Here is an 18,832-nt window from a genome sequence, read left to right on the forward strand (position 1 = left end):
TTGCTTTCATTCTACTGATGTATCCCTCGACATTACTTGCCATAACATAGACATAGTATAATCACATAATATCAAATCGTATGCACATGATATTGACCTCATATATTTTTCAGGGATACTCTTCCTGCTTGGTTCCTCATAAGGCCAGGAGCCCCTTCATGCCATTCACCTGCATAAGAAATCATTCCTCCACAAGAATGATCCCTAAAAACCCTGTCAGACAGTAATGTAGATACATACATACATACATATATATAATAATTAGCATAAAACAATCATGATATTTTCATACAATGACATAGATGCACACACATATATACATATAAAAATTAGCATTAAATAAGCATGATCCATGACGACCCTTTCAGACACGACACACATACCTACATACATGTATTCAGATATATAAACATAAGCATAATCATGATCACAACATAATTACCAGATAGCATAAGGTCAAGGTAAAGAGGACTTTCTTTATCCATGTACAACATGTACAACATTGAGAAAAATAGTTCCTAACATAGTCAAGGCATGTGATGCCTCAAATCCATTTACTTTACCTTTCTTGATTATTTTTCTCATGATTGTCCTACCATTGTCCATTTACATCATTGGAGCTAACCAATCCAACTAGTTGTCATACTCTTATCTTCAGCTTCCCTTATACATGCACCGACTTCATTTGAGTCTTAAATTTCTTGTTGGATTTCATTCAGCTCTCCCCAAGCTCCACTAACTTTCCTCTTTCCCCAACCAATTCCCAAGGCTTGGGAAAAGATAAAAGGAAAGAACAAGAAATCCAATAAGAAGAAAACCATGAAAACCAATAACAATACGACATCACAAACAAAGTGGAAATGCCTTACACCAGATGTAATCAAAAGCCATAATCAAGCTCAAACAAATCATAAAATACCGAAGGCACAAAACTGGCAATGAACACCATGAATCAATCCCTATGGGTTCGCAATGCTTGCAAGGAAATTCTCAACCTAAGCCTGCTTCAGGATTTCAGTGCATAAATAAATATAACAATATAATAGTTATCTTACCCTGTTGTGTCAATCACGCTGCCTTGTAACTGAACACATCTATTCCATCTCTCAAGGGACTCCAATTCCTTGACGGAACCAACTATAACTAGAAACTAACTGATACACTTGTCAAATACATGTTCATGACTATAGCACATATCTGCATAATTTTAGACAAAATCAAGGTTAAGAAGAATTCTTTTATGCAAAGCCTTCATTCCTTTGGAATATAGTATTTCCTAACATAGCCAAAGAAATTCTTTCCTAATTCATTTCTTTTACCTTTTTACCTTGTTGCAATTGAGTCTTACTGTGTACTATCACATCAGCCAACTGTTAGTTATATAAACATATCAATTTTTACCTTGTCACATTAATACCAAACATGTTTCCTACAATTGTTTACACATCACGGTCACATAATCCACAAATCAAGGCATCATGTATGTGAATTTAAAATCAATCTTTACCAATACTAACAAGCATGTCATACTCATCAATCAACTCAGATTCAGGAGTCATATTACATAATGATACAACTATCTCCCACTTACACTCAAGTATATATCAGTTGTCTCAATACATAATGTGTTAGTACAACTATCTTAAAACAAGACCATTCATTCATGCATCTTATAGACAAATACTCATACCATGCAAGTAATCAAACATTCAAATAGAAGATAGACGAAATAATAGAAATCAAACACTCAAACACCAAGTAGGTGACATAATCAAACATTCAAGCACCAAGTAGGCGACATAAGAAAACTCATACCTTAATGTATCTCAGGGGAGGTTACCTTGTCTACACAATCAATATATTTTAGCATGATATAAATTCACAACACATCATCTCAAACATAAATAATGGTGTGAAATCCATAACAGTAACTAGCTAACATGCTCACCTCATAAGTTTATAGACAACTATCATTCATGCATAACAATCACATATGCACGGTGAACTAGATTAGTATGACATAATATCACAATATATTACCTCATGCTTGAATTTCATAACCATAATCATATTTATAGGCCAATCTAGGTTAGCACAATACATATAACATCAAGATCTTAACTGTGATAAACCCAATCATCAAGTTAACTAACATATAACAAAAACAAGCTAACATATAACATACCCATTAACAACATATAACATAATAATCAAGTTAACTATCATATAACAATCAAAAAGTTAAAATATAACATACTTATCAACAACATATAAAATAATCATGAAGTTAACTAACATAAAACAACAATGCATATAACAACAAGTTACTATTATTCATGACAATTCGACACATGTGAATATGACCACCTTGATTCACTAGCATCTACCATGCATGTAACCACAACAACAATAACATTATAAACATGTATATAACCCTAATGCATATAGCAATACCTTAACTAACATACCATACCTATATGATGATTTTATCTTACTCCCAAAGTCTAGTGCTACAAGCTCGCTCTAATAATCTGCATACCCTACTCTATCTTAGCCAAAATATCAGCATCATATCCTATCAACAACATCATGATGACACAAAATACATGCAATGGCCTCACAATGCATGTTTGACCTACTATACATGCATAACTATAACCATGAAAATGCATGCATAACAACATATAGGCACTGACATGCCTAACAAATGCATATACAACTGACATGCATTCATGACAAACGGATCCCAAAAACAACATCATCAAATCCTACATGGAATCACAAATAAGACAATGACCATCACCATGCATACATAAAAACCACATATACAACCTACATGCATGCAAGATAAACACATTCCAGCCATCTAGTCCAAGTGTTGAAGTATGCCCTGATACCACTTTGTAACACCCCCTCCCACATTTACCCGCTTTCACTGGCTTTCCTGGGGTAAACATGAGTTGAGGGTTACTGTGACATGACTACACCTCCTATATAACCTTACGGAAATGGATTCGACAAAACAAGACCTTACAAACCTCCCTTAGGTGCTTCAGACCTCCAAAAGATAATCCACCACTCCTGGTGGCCTAACCCTCAATTAACCTATCCTTTCAATGAATTAAGCCCTCATTCACTCCCATGACAAGGCATGCATGTGACTAAAACCCTATAGTCACTCCCACAATGCCTGCAAGGGAGAGACTGCAGTATTTTTCAATCATTTCTGTGCTAGAGACTGTGAGATTTAAGCCAATTTTTTAGGGATATCCACCAAACCAATGCCTGTAACTTGATAAGACTTCCCAAATAATAAATGACATCAAGGCAAAGGCTATAACACCAAAAATTGATCAAGAAATTAACCTAAGAAAGCCTAATCATGATAGACATTCTATCAAAAACATGATGAACATGAAATCTAGAGGTCATGAATGCAAGTCTGATCATCAGGAGCTAAAAACTTATATGAGGTTTAACAAGAAGTGTCACTGCCTTCTCACATTAGCTTTCATAACACCAATTAGGTCATGCATTAATTAACCAAACATTCATTAAATAAAATATGATAAGTTCCATACTTAAATATGTCATATAACCATTCTTATAACCATCATATAACCAGATAAATAACAATAAGGTAACAACAATTTAAGCCACATAATAACAAGTACATTTAATTATCAAATGTAAGAGAAACTTAGCTCTTATTAGACATAGGAAAAAGCCGACCATGTTCGAGACTTCCATGTTCCACCCGACCATAGATTAGCTGAACCAATTCTTTCTTTTTGCCTATCACCCCCATGCCATATCCCAAGCATGAATTCAGGATCTCATGGGATAAACCAATCCAAAAAAACCAAACCAGTGCTTCGAAAGGCCAAACCACCTCAAACCTTGACTATTAATTCTACCTCACGGCCGGACATCACTAACCATCAATGGATCAGTCTCTACCCAAGTTATCTAGGGCTTAACAATGTTTGTTCGAACCCAGCTTCCAAGGCTAGTAACTCAACCCACATAGGTTATCAGGCTCCATAACATTGTCCAACTAAGGCTCTAGGACTAGTAACTCAACCCAACGCTATTACCGAACTCCAGAGCATTTGTACAACCAACGCTCCAGAACTAGTAAGTCAACCTACCAAGGGCTCTAGGGAATTTTTCCAACAAAGGCTCCAGGACTAGTAACTCAACCCAAGTTGTTACAGGGCTTCCAAAGTGTTTGTCCAACCAAGGCTCCAGGACTAGTAACTTAACCCAAGCCGTTACAGGGCTTCTAGAGAAATTTTCCAACCAAGTCTCTAGGAACTAATAACTCAATCCACAACCAAAGGAACATGAGAACCAACCAGAAAACAAGATAAAGCTCACAACACCATGGCTATCCAGGAAATGTAAAGGCTAAGCAACACCACTGTCAATCTAGGCAATCCTCCATGCCAATGATAGATCATAACCAAGAAACCAAATGCATGTGCCATGCATTCCAAAACAAGCAAGGAAACCATACATGCAACTCAATACCTGCAAAGAAATCTAGTTGTAGCTAATGATCCCTCTATCCTCTTGCACTTTCATGTTCTCCCTTTCCTTCTTTCTCAAAAAATCCAAGTATGCCACACTCCTCTAAGAGTGGTCGAAGAGAACTCTAAGTGTCCAAGAGTATGAGAGAGAGAGAATAGAAAGAGAGCTCCAAAAATGAACTGGAAAAAGTTTACCAATTGATCCTCGAAAACCTTTTTATTAATGAGGCCTCTGTTTTCTTCAGTTTCCATTATTTTCCTTCATTTCCTCCTCACATGCATCCTATGACCTTCCACCTTCATTTTCTCCTAATTTCCATTTTCATAAATAATGTGCCAAAAATACTTTTTTTCCTTTCCAAAGCCTTAGCCATTGCCTCTGCCAATTTACTTTTCCATTAATAAACTGAAGTCACAACCCACTAGGATGTTTTTGCCACCATTCATCTTGGAATATGTGTCCCATGACCTTGTATTATATTTTTTACATGAATTTTTACCACAAATATTACATCTACATCATATGTCTCATGAATATGATCCATTACCATAATACTAACATTTTTCTTTTGACTATGAGTTTGTTGGCCCAAGGAAATATCACCAACATTAGTTTTAGTGGATTTAATTATTTTATTGACGCACTCTAGTAAATTAGGAGTTAACGAACTAGTATTTTCTTCAGATAATTGATTAGGAAAGGTGATAGTATCATTAAAATATTATGTTTATCCAATTGATGCAGTCGATGGAGTAGTCCAAACAGTGATGAAAGGGACGATTAATCCATTATCTTCAAAAAACAAAAGGGGTCACTATACAATTATCTAAAATAAATCAACAACTTAAATCAATAGGACTTGTCATCAAATGTCTATTTGATAGTATCAAATAATTGAATGGATTTTGACTCTTCAAAGTAACCCATAATGATGCATGCATGACTATTTGCATCCAATTTCTTTCTACAATCATTAAAGATATGCACCCAAGAAATAGATCCAATATGTCTAAGGTGCCTCGATTAAGGAATATTTCCACAACATCATTTTACATGAATCAGAAAATTGGAACCTCTAGTTAGAACAAGATTTAAAAGGTACTTGGCACAATAAATTTCTTCAACCGAAAATTTCAATTATAAATATTTGGCTTCTAAGATAAATCGATCCATTTTTACTAAGGTATAATATTACATTCTAATAAACCACTATTATGGAGTATGGGAGAATAACCTTTTGTAGGAGATGACCGACAAAGTCATTCCTCATACAACAATTCCCATACTCTTTTCCATTGTTATATATTAAGAAATTAATGGGCTTACTGCATTTTTCTCAACCATTTCCCTAAATTCCTTGAAATTTTCAAAGGAATAACTCATACTCATCAAACAATAGACCCAGGTAAACCCAGATAAAATAATCAATAAAGGTCAAAATATACTTTACACCTATCAATACCTTCCAATAATGAAATGAATGAACACATTGAAGAATGAAGATGAGGAACCATTATGTTGACATTTCAAAAAGTAGACAATGTTAACAATATGTATTGGAAACTTCATCCAAATCTAAGATAAAAGAGGTTAGGAAATGAGATAGGTAATGAGAGCACAATAGTTACAATCCAACATGATCTCTGTTTGGATTCAGGTGATGAAACCGATAATTTTGATGAAAGAAAAATAATTAATCTATTACATATTATAGTTATCACATAACATACCTAAATTGTTACACTTTTATATTGGTTTGATCTAATCCCATATCTAAAGAAATTTCTAATACATTAGGACTTGATACTAAGACTCATCCATAATAGTATCCTTTAGGATGGGTATGTAAATATTATAAGCTATAGGTATATAAACAATATAACCTCAGTTGTAATCACCTCTAAGATTGTACGAGGTAAAATGAGATGGTGTACTACCTTATACTTGTGGCATTATTTAGGGAAGTACTTATTTGTATGATGGGAAATCTATCTTATACAAGAAGGAAAAAAATATCATATTACAAAGAACAAGATTAAGTATATTGTAAGATAACTTCATGGGAACACTGACCTATATCTTGTTACTATAAGAAAAATGAAAAGTCCCATAAATGTAGGAAAGAATTTTGTACTCATGATGGTAAAAATAAATAATGATGATAAATTGAAAGCTTTCAAAGTGTATGATTCTAAACATAAATATTAGTAAAAATTATTTGTAACTATAATGAATAATTTTAGGAACACACAAATTACCTTCAAATAAAGAGATACAACATGAGATATAGCTACAACACGATGCACTTCTTCCCAAAATTGGAATATATAGCTTATCTTTGCTTGAAATGAAAAAATAAAGGATAAAATTTAGGAGTCACTCAAGGAAGGAGTTATCACACCATTTACTTCTCCATGTAGATCACCCATTGCATTAGTACCAAAGAAAGATGTTGCAAAAATAATGTGCTTACTTTTGGGCATTGAAGAAAATTATAGTGAAGTATTCTTACCCTCTTCCTCATATTGATGTTGTTTTTAATCAATTGAAAAATGAAACTTATTTCACTGAGTTAGTATTAGGAAGTGGTTATCATAAAATAATCATTTTGCAAGATGATACTTGGGAAAAAAATAAATAAATAGAACAATATTTATTTGAGTGAATGGTTATGCCCTTTGGGATTTATAATGCTCCTACTAATTTTATTTTGTTTTGAATTATGTGTTTATTCTATTCATAGATGGCTTGGTAATAATATACTTAGATTATATATTATTTTTTACTAAAATTTGTGAAGATCATGTAAAGCATCTTTAAAAAGTTCCAAATGTTTTGGAAAAGGAGAATTTGTTACTAAATATGTCAAAATCTGAATCTGGGAAAACATCATTAGTTTACTTTTGTTATATAGTAGCATGTGGTTAGTTGAAAATTCATCCTTCTAAATTTCAATTCATCGTGATGTGTCATAACAATTATAATATAATATAACCTAAGATCTTCCTAGGGGTAGCTTAGTATTGTTGGCATTATGATACAGGTGTTGTCCTTGATGGCAACTCACATATATGATGAATGATAGTAGTTCATAGTGCAATAGGTTAACATCAAAGGATTACAGATCAGACTCCAGATATTGAAGAAAGAGAATGGTTTAAGAAGTATACACTGGTTCACTTTGTGCAAGTAGTGTACACATGTAGGTTAACATAACAAAAGGAGCATATACATATGCATGCACTTTCACAGAAGGAAAAATGTGTATGGGATATAAAATCAGGGTTTATGTCTGAGGTATTGGTCCAAGGTTTTGCTCTGAGGTATTGACAAAGGATAAAAGTATATAAGAAGGAGAAGATCAAAAATCTAAGTGTGCAAGTAATGAGTATCTAATGAAGAGTTAGATTAAAATCAAATGTGCATGTTATGGGTTTTTGGTGCTTTTCTTGATCTCAACTAAGGATGCACCTAAGTGGTTGATGATGGATGAGATCTAATGATGGATAAGGATCATAAGACCTGAAATGAATTATCATTATGTGGTATGATCATGGATAGTCTAGATCTAAATTCTAACGCATGTTTTATTATGTAAATGTTCTGATCTTGGTATGATAGAAATTTGGAATAGCTGTGAAGTTTTAAGTTAGTATTTGTAGATCTATACACTGGTTCGCTTTGGTAATAGGGCATATACACGCTGGTTTGACACATCTAAGTAGTGTATACATTATGAAATATGATGTTTGAAGTTGTAGTTGGTTCTAGTTGTTGATGTAGAGTTCTGGGTTCTTCTTTGTGTTCTGGCGACAATGTTCTGAATATTTAGATTGATTGAATGTGATTTGCTTCAGTAATGATGGGTTTTTAGTGATTGGTTGTATCGCAGTTCTGATTGATTTTGAGCTTCAATGTTGATGATGGGTCTAGTGTGAAAATTTGATGAAATGTTCCCTTCATATTCTGTTGTTGTGTACCGGAGTATCTAGTCTAAAAATTAATGAAACGTGGTCCTTGGAGCAAGAGAGAAGGTCATATCCTTCTGTAGGCCAGAACCTACATACTGGTAAAAATATCAGCCAGTACAATGCCTAGGGGGTTGGATCTCCCTTCCAGTAGTAGCTAGAGAATTAGTGAATGTTGGAGCCTTCTATAGGCCAAAGCCTACATACTAATAAACATATCGGCTAGTACAAGAGCTAGGGGGTTGTAGCTCCCTTCCAGTAGAAGCTAGAGAATGAGAGAAGGTTGTAGCCTTCTACAGATGGGTTCCTATTTACTGGTATGATTCTGCACTAGTACAAGATTGTAAATAGGCTTTTGTTATATTAGAAGAAGGTAGAGACGACAACAGCAGGTGGTTTTTCTCTCACAATGGGTTTCCACCTTAAATCTTGGTGTACATGGATGTTTCTTATGTGTGATGGTTTATTATGTTATTACTGCACATGGTTACTATTTAAATTTTTAATGAAGTACTGATGCACTGATTAAATATCAACATATGATGAATTAACTGAACCATAAGTTCACTGGATATATGTTGTTTTCCTTAAAGACAATTGTGTGCACACGTGAGTTCCCTTCATTTAAGTTAAATATGAGTATGAAAAGAAAACTTTATTGGGTTGATAAATACTGATTCACCCCCCCTCCCCTCCCCCCACTCTCAGTATTATTCCCAAAAATTGGTATCAAAGCAAGTCCTTTGGCAGAAGCTTGATCACTTGAAGGATATCCATAGAAACAATGGGAAAGAAGCTAAAGAATAAAGCACCTCAGAAGAAGAAGACATCTCAAAGGAACAATGACAACAGGAGAGACAATTGGCCATTAGGAGGAAGCAAGTATTCATATTGAGAATCACCTCAGAATGAAGATGAATAAGAAAATGAAGTTTCAGGTACAAATTTTTGGTCTTATGGTGATACTTTTCTTTGTTCATGCAATGTTGAATATATTGAAAGTGATAGCGAAAGAAATATAGAGGCAGAAGTTAAAATAATCATGGATAAAATTAGAGATCAACAAGATCTATTTAACGAAATGGAGTGTGCCTTCAAAGAAGAAGTTTCCAGATTAAAAGCTCAGTTGGAGGATGGAAACAAAGTAAGGAATCAGTACATGGAAAAGGAAGATTAATGTCAAAAGCTGCAGGATGAAATGACATCATTAAGAAATGAAGTAAATGAAAAGAGTACAATAATCAAGAGACTTAAAGATAGATCTAGTTACTATGAAAGCCTTGAAGCTGAGATCATCTCTCTAAAAGAAGATCTTGAAAATTCAAATAAGCAGAATAAATAACTAACTCAAGCAGATGGAGAACAAGAAAATGAGATTCTCAAATAAAGGAAACAAGTGGAAGAAGGAAAAAAGACTGAAGAAATCATGAAGAAGAAATATCTTGAAAAAGAAGGGCAATATCAGGTTGAGGTAAATATCCTAAAAGGTAAATTAGAAGAAAAGGATAAAATTTTACTATTTCAAGATAGTACTAAGATTTTGGATGATATTATCAGAAGCCAAAGGTCTCCTACCATCAAATCTGGTCTTGGTTTTCATGAAATTGTTAAAGGTGAATCTAGCTCTCAAACTGAAGTAAGGAAGTCTGATGAAAAATCTGAAATGATCAACAAGGAGATAAGAGGTCAACCCGATCAACAACCAAGGAAATAAAGTATTCAAAGAATATCATTTACTCATAACCATGGAAGTGTTAATCAAATGAATAATGTTGAATGTTTTAGATGTCATAATTTTGGACATGTTTCAGGAAGATGCAGAAGTAGAATGGATCAAGAAATAACCGTCACATAGAAAGATCATCAATTTCCCAGTACTTTAAGGGATATTGTTTTTCTTGCAATATGTTTGGTCACAAAGCCATTGACTACTATAGAGGGAATATGAAACATATAAGATGTTATGATTGTAACAAGTTTGGGCATATAGAAAAAGAATGTAGGAGAAAGTTTCGACCAACATACCAAAAGGAGAAAACTTCATCACACTCCAAGGTATGGAAGAAGAAGGAAGTACAGTCAGGAAAATGTGGCATAGATCAGTATATAGACATAACAGACTCAAGGGTAGCTAAAAGTGTGAGACTTCAGAATTCCAATTCCCATATGTAGTTATCATGAAGACAAGCCGCGTATATACGCGAGTTAAAAGCTGAACAGTTGCGTATATGTAGTTTTGTTGAAGAAGCTGTGAGATAGACTCAGGAAAAGGGATCTAATATGGTTCAGTCAATTATCAATTATCTGCTTTGTTCTGATTGATGATGATAATAGTTTCTTGATGATATGTAGAAGTGATTTTGGCCCTAATAAGTTGATTAATAACTTTATCAATAACTGGTTGATGATGATGCCTTAATGATTCCTACTAGCAACTGCAATGATAAGATCTGACAGTGAATAGTTCGCATAGGTTTAGGGGGAGCATATGCTTCTAGTAATGCATTTTTGGCATTATATTAGAAGACCTTGGTACATAAACATGCTTATGGTGCTGAAGACAGAGGTGGCCTATGATGAATTTTGATGAAGGACATATACAGATTTTTTATATTGATGCTGCTGACAGATGCTTATGGTATAGATCATGTATGGTGTATGATAATCATGGTCTTGTTTAGATCGTTGGTCCTTGTTACAAATGTCATATATATCTTTTGATGTAAAGGTCATGAAAATACCTATGATATAATTTGTAACCCCTCTATGCATGGGAGGGATGATGTAATCATTTCTATATTTCAATCATGTATATCCCCACTTGGTTGGGTAGATGAGTCAAATTTGTTATATACCCACTTGGTTAGGAGATTGATGTATGTATGAGTCATTGGTGAGGAAGGTCATACTCACATAGTTGAGTTATAGAATCATGTTATTATTTTGGAAAATATCTTTGCAGACTTTGCATGTGCTCAGGGGGAGCATGGATAGTTTAGTGCATCTCAACATGTACAAAAGGGGAGTTTAATCAGAGAATTTAGCATGTACTCAAGGGGAGCATGTACAACATAGTGTATCTCAAAGGGGGGAATATCTTGGTCTACACTTTTCCCTTGAGGTCAAAGGGGGAGAGTATCTTGGTGTTGTTTGATATATCTATCAGGTTCTACAGCTTGATGTAATAAACACCAATATGGTTGCCATCAAGTCCAAAGGGGGAGATTGTTGGCATTATGATACAGGTGTTGTCCTTGATGGAAACTCACATATATGATGAATGATAACAGTTCACAGTGCAATAGGTTAATAATAAAGGATTACATATTAGACTCCAGAGATTGAAGAAAGAGAATGGTTTAAGAAGTATATGCTGGTTCACTTTGTCCAAGCAGTGTGCATACACATGCGGGTTAACAGAACAAAAGGAGCGTATACATATGCACGCACTTTCAGAGAAGGAAAATCACGTATGGGATGAAAAATCAAGGTTTTGGTCCGAGGTATTGGTCCGAGATTTTGGTCTGAGGTATTGACAAAGGATATAAGTATATAAGAAGGAGAAGATCAAAAGGAAAAGTGTGCAAGTAATGAATATCTTATGAAGTGTTAGATCAAAATAAAATATGCATGTTATGGGTTTCTGGTGCTTTTCTTGATCTGAACTAAGGATGCACCTAAGTGGTTAATGATGGATGAGATCTAATGATGGATCATGATCATAAGACCTGAAATGAATTATCATTATGTGGTCTGATCATGGATAGTCTAGATCTGAATGCTAACACATGTCTTATTCTATAAATGTTATGATCTGGGTATGACTGAAGCCTGAAATAGCTGTGAAGTTTATAGTTAGTATTTGTAGATCTATACGATCATTTGCTTTGGTAAAAGTGCGTATACATGCTAGTTCGGAACATCTAAGTAGTGTATACATTATGAAATATGATGCTTGAAGTTGCAGTTGGTTCTGGTTGATGATGCAGAGTTTTGGGTTCTGCTCTGTGTTCTAGTGATAGTGTTCTAAACCTTCAAATTGATTGAATGTGATTTTCTTCAGTGATGATGGGTTTTCATTGATTGGTTGTATTGTAGTGGTGATTGATTTCGAGCTTCAATGTTGCTGATGGGTCCAGTGTGAAAATTTGATGAAACGTGGCCTTCATATTGTGTTGTTGTGTACCAGGAGTATCCACTCTGAAAATTAATGAAACGTGGTCCTTGGAGGGAGAGAGAATGTCGTAGCCTTCTGTAGGCTGACGCCTATGTACTAGTAAACATATTGGTTAGTACGAGAGCCAGGGGGTTGGAGCTCCCTTCCAGTAGTAGCTAGATAATGAGTGAAGGTTGGAGCCTTCTGTAGGCCAGCGCCTATGTACTAGTAAACATATCGGCTAGTACTAGATCTAGGGAGTTGCAGCTCCCTTACAGTAGAAGCTAGAGAATGAGAGAAGGTTGTAGCCTTCTGCAGGTGTGTGCCTATGTACTGGTATGAGTCTACGTCAGTACAAGATTATAAACAAGTTTTTCTAATATCAAAGGAAGACAGAGACGACAACATCAGGTGGTTTTTATCTCACATTGGTTTCCACCTTAAATCATAGTGTTCATGTGTGTTTCTTATGTGTGATGGTTTATTTTGTTATTACAACACATGGTTACTATTTGAATGGTTAATGAAGTATTGATGCACTGATTAAAGATCAACATGTGATGAATTAACTGAACCATAAGTTCACTGGATATACACTGGTTACCTTAAGGATAGTTGCGTGCACACGTGAGTTCCCTTCATTGAAGTAGCGTATATAAATATGAGTATGAAAAGAAAAATTTATTGAGTTGATAAATATTGATTCACCCCCCCCCTCCAGTATTATTCCCAACAAGTATTTGAGGACATTCATTGCTAATTTTTTCATTATCACATTTCCTCTACATGATTTTAAAAGTACTAAGTAGGTGTTTTAGTGTGAAGCTAAACATAAAAAATCCTTGATACATTGAAAGTTCATATTATTAAAAACCTAGTTCTAACATTGTTAAATTTACAATAACCATTTAAAATTGAAACTGATGCAAGTGATTATGCCATTCAAGTAGTGCTAATACATAGGATGTAACTAGTTTCTTACCAATCTAAGTAACTAGTTTCTTACCAATCCAATCTAAGACCTTCAATGCTGTAGTAATAAATTATCCTACCTGTTAAAGATTCACAATGTGAAAGAACTAAAATGGGAAATTAGAAAACCATCCTTATATATCATCATATTTTGTAGTATCTCCAATATCAAAAAAATATACAAGAAATGTTATTTCTAGTGTATTAGAATTTTGCATTAATTTTATCTATTAATTAAGTATAATAATTGTGTACTCAAAAATGTTGTTTATTTTTTATCTTTACCTTATATTAATGTACCTATTGTTTAACAACAATATATATCATTAGCTAATGAAATTTACATTAAACAATATGATAGTCATGAGGGTTTAAAGGATGTTTATGAAAAATTAATACACGGTACTATAGTGGAACAATTATATTATCATGCATATGATAAATTGTAATATCATATTTTGGTAAAATTTTGTATTCCATAAGTTGAATAAGTGCATGAATGAGATAACTACATCTCTTATTTATAATCACTTTTGTATAGGAAAAACAATAGATTAGTTACAATATTATCACTATTAGCCTCCATTATATGATATTGTATCCAAATATGTGATAGGATCTACGATGTTTTTAACTATCAAACCAACTAAAGGAAATGGGTTTTGTGTACACCAGTTACCCTTTTCCTCCATGGAAAAATGTGTTTATGGTTTTATAGTAGGTTTCCTTGTGTACAAGAAAGGTCATAATTATGTATATGTTTATATGGATATAATTAGAAAAATGTGTTTTGGGTTTGTTGCAAGAAAGAGGTCATATGAGGAAGGACTACATGTTTTTATTCCATAATATTCGGGTTCACATTTGTTTTTACACATCCATTCTAAGTTTTCATGGTTCCTACTTTCTTTAGGAACTCTAGTCAAACCTGTTGGGGTTAATAGACACTAATATTATGAAAAAATATGTTTTTCATCCATAGATCAATTGATAAATGGAAGCCATGAACAAGACATTATTACACTTACATTGAGGATATTATAATTTGCATCCTAAGATTTGGGGAGAATAAGTATATTATGCACAACATATATATAATGGGGCCATACTTCCTTTCATAATATGGTATCTTTTTGAGACATTCTTTGGATGCTTTCCCAAGTCTCTTTTCGATTTTGATTCTTGAAAAATTAAATGGTTAGTGGATGCAACAATGTGGAAAAATCCAATAAGTTTATCCAAAATATATAATTAACTCATCAAGCCATTAAAGGATACTTGGAGAATAGGCATGAAAAGTATAAGGATATACATGAAACTCATCAAGTTAATCATCACTTCTAATTTCATAATTAATTTTGGCTATACATTAGTAAAGGTGAATATAAAAATATCAAGCCATTCAGGTAATGTCCATCCAAAATTTGGGTAAATATTGGTAACATGTTTTCTAGTTGGAGTTACCTCCAGCATGGACTAGTCAACACAGACCATAAATAGTATAATGTGAACTCATGGGTTTGCATGAAGGCCAGGAGCCAATGGGCCCATCATCCAGGCTGAGGTGTGAGAGGACACATATGTTGAAGAAGGATACGCTTTTGTCATGTGGGTGCATGACATAGTGGAGTGACATCACTATGATTGGAAGGGGTGATGACATGGAAATTAAGACTGGCATGTCACTAAGAGGACATGTGGAGGTCGTTGGTGGTGCCACTTGGAATAGGGGCACTATGTCTCATGGAAGTGGAAGTTGACGTGGTTTGGAGCCATGTCACCATGGAGTGCAGGTCCCCACAAAAGTCATAAGTACATTTAAAAGGTGGGACATCGAATAATAGAAACCCGAGGGTAGAATTGTCCCCATCACTTGATGAGTAAATGTCTATCATGCCATGAGGTTCAAGCGCATGTGCACTACAAAGGTGGGGTTGTATACTAATAGAGGGCATAAGACAACAAATGACTATGTCACTTGATGTGAAAGGATACATCACAATGGGAAAGGCTAGGAGTAGGAAGCTCTTCGCAGAGGGTGTGTGGCGAAGCCATGAAGGTAGGATGATGATGTGATGTGGCAGCTATTTTTTGGGAGCTCGTGTGATATGGAAATTCCATGTGGGTGACATGTGGTAGCTACTTACTAATGTGGTAGGGGATTAAGGCCTAGATGTCAAATGGGCATAACTTTTGATCCAAAGATCATATTAAGGAAAAAATTATATCACTATAAACCTCTTGATTATTTCAATTTGATGGTGTTGTCTAAATTTAATTTCACTAACTTTCAGAAAGGAGGAATTTTTTAACCCCATATCCATGAGGTAATTATGGAGGTTTGGTTAATTTAATTTAACACCTCCAACTAGCCTTCAAGAAATTCCAAGGGGCTGTGAGGCATTATTGAAGAGTGGTATTTACATGAGGTATCTATGGAGGTTGGGCTAATTGAATGTAACAAATCCCACTAGCCTTCAGGAAAGTCCAAGGGGGTGGGAGGCACCATTAAAGAGTGGTATCAAAACATGGTTCATTATTGGACCTATATGGGCTAAATAATGATTAAAATTGGTGCTTTGTTATAGATTATAGTCCTTAGAGGATGATTTATTGATGTGTGGAGTGTGTGTTTCCTATGTCAATTGGCTATGAAATGCATACTAACTTGATATCTAGTGTTTTAGATATCCTCATAGCCATTTGCTTATGGAATGTGTTCCAAGGTGATAATAATCATGTTTTATTTGTATTATTAATTGGCTAATTGGTATGTGCTTGTGTAAGAACACAATAATGATTCAAAAGAAAAACAAGATAATAAGGGTTGAACAATACTATGATGCAACACAACATTGGTAAATTCCAGCATTGTTTGGAGGAAGAAGTAGTTGGAACAAGGATGGAGGAAGACTCCCTTGACTGGATTAACACCATTAGAGGTATAAGATCTAGGCTAATAATTTACAAGGCTAACAATCAAAGGCTCCTCATGGCTTAGGAGAAGCATATAGAGGTAAATTCCATCATATTAGAAAGCATATATGAATTGTAAGAAAAGAGGTAGCATGATCTAGGCATCATTTTCCTAGGAAGGGATAAAGGTGGGAAATTTCCACTAGAAATTTGAAAAAATGAACTAAGAATTGATGGTGCAAAAGGAAAAGGGTCTAGGAATATACATAGAAATTTAGGTGAAGACACCGTGAGAGGTGGAAATCCACTTTGTACCCCAAGGAGAAGAAAGAATAGTCATAATAACATCTCTAGTGTAGCCACCAAAAGGTGGTATCAGTAGAGAACGATGAGAAAATATTTGATGCCAAAAGAATTTAAGAAGGTAAATCCTCCTGCATTTGATGGAGAGGTGAACAAGAAAATTTAAGAAGAAAAAATATTGTTAGGAATCAAGATGTATTTCAGAGTGCATGAATACCCTGATAATATGAAATTAATAGTAGGCGTCTTCAGCTTGAAGGGTAGAGTTGATATCTCGCCAGAAGAGTAAACAACTGACAAGACTCTTAAAGAGGAGTTTTCTTGTAGAATATTTGAGAGATATTTCTTGGAGAAGTACCTATCTAAAAGGTATTATGATATCAAGGCCAAGGAATTCTATGAGCACAGGTTGAGGTAGATGACAATTGATGAATGTACAACTAGATTTTTGGAGCTACTAAGGTATGTGACTTACATTAAGAATGAGAATATAGAGATTAAAAGGTATAATAGTGGGATTCCATAGGTATTTAGGGACATAATTGAATATGATGAGCCTAAAACATAGGTAGATGCTACCAAGAATATAAAACATTATTATGAACAATCCAAGCATAAGACTAAGTCTTGCACTAATTACAAGGAAAAATGAAAGCCCATATTTCAAGGAAAAGGGAAGAAAGTTACAATACAATAACATGGCTCAAAGAATGTGAATATTTCCCCTTCTAGCAAGGGAAAATTTCAATGGCAATCCACTATTTCTAGTAGAGATTGGTTCTCTTATGCTATGGCAGAGGAAGCGAAGGGTCTCAAAGGAGAGCCTCTAATGTTTTGGATCTACGGGGAGAACCATAGGAGGGGAGATTTTTCTCAGTGATAGAAGAGCAACCCAACACTATAAAATTATTAATCAGTGAAGGTAGACATAATAAATGATGTGGCTTGAAGCATGTTGCACATCTATTTAACATTGGATAATAGGTAGGCCAATCACCAAGCCTCATTTATTGAAATGGAAGGTATGATGAACAACAAACTTGTTTCAATTTTAATTGACCATGGTTCCAAATTCAATTATGTAATTCTAATAGTGGTATAGAGGTGTGTGTTGCAAAGGATAACACATGAAAACTTGTGATGGGTGAAGTTAACCATTGGGATTAAGAAGCACATTGAGCATGCGCTAAAGTCATGTCAAACCGTAATGGAAAACATCCCCATTTTAGTAAACTTGAACATGATACCATTTTGCTCATAAAACATATTAATTAGAATGCACTGGCTAGTAAGGAATAGGAAAAAAAATTATTGCTTCATCAAGTCATTCAAATGCCTCAATGAAAATGGAGAAAGAATGATGTCATAAGGGAAGAGAAAACCCATGACAGTCCAAAAAATCATAGTGGTGTAGTTAAAGAGGTGCAACTAGAAGGGATGATATATATTCACTATCTAAGTGACTAGTAGCTGGATCTAATGGTAGCGACAAAAACTGAGGGGAGCATCCTCTCTTGAAGAAATTCATGAAATGTTTCCCTAAGGAAGTGTTAGGACTACAACCAAGAAGGTAAAAGAATCTCTCAATTTAAGTACAATCATGCTAAGCATCAAAACTAAAAGTCACGTATTGAATGAGAACGTTGGATCCACTAGAGTTGAAACTGCAATTGAAGGAGTTGTTGGACAAAGGGTACATCAAACCCAACATATCACCCTTGGGAGTGTTTATACAATTTTTCAAGATGTAAGACAACACAATAAGGTTGTCTATTGATTTTAAATGGCTCAATAAAGCCATTATAAAGAAAAGGTAGGTCTTTCCATGGTTTGATAATTTATTTAAATAGATGAGAGGAGTAGTGGTCCTTAAAAATATTTGTTTGAGATCTATGTACCATCAGGTATGCATCAAGGATGAAGATATTATTAAAAAAACATTTAGAATTAGATATGGGAATTATGAGTTTGTGGTGATGTCATT

The sequence above is a fragment of the Pinus tabuliformis genome, chromosome 5_2, assembly GCF_031772625.1.
Source record: "Pinus tabuliformis cultivar Carrire ecotype Pingquan chromosome 5_2, CPIR1, whole genome shotgun sequence".
NCBI lineage: Eukaryota > Viridiplantae > Streptophyta > Pinopsida > Pinales > Pinaceae > Pinus > Pinus tabuliformis.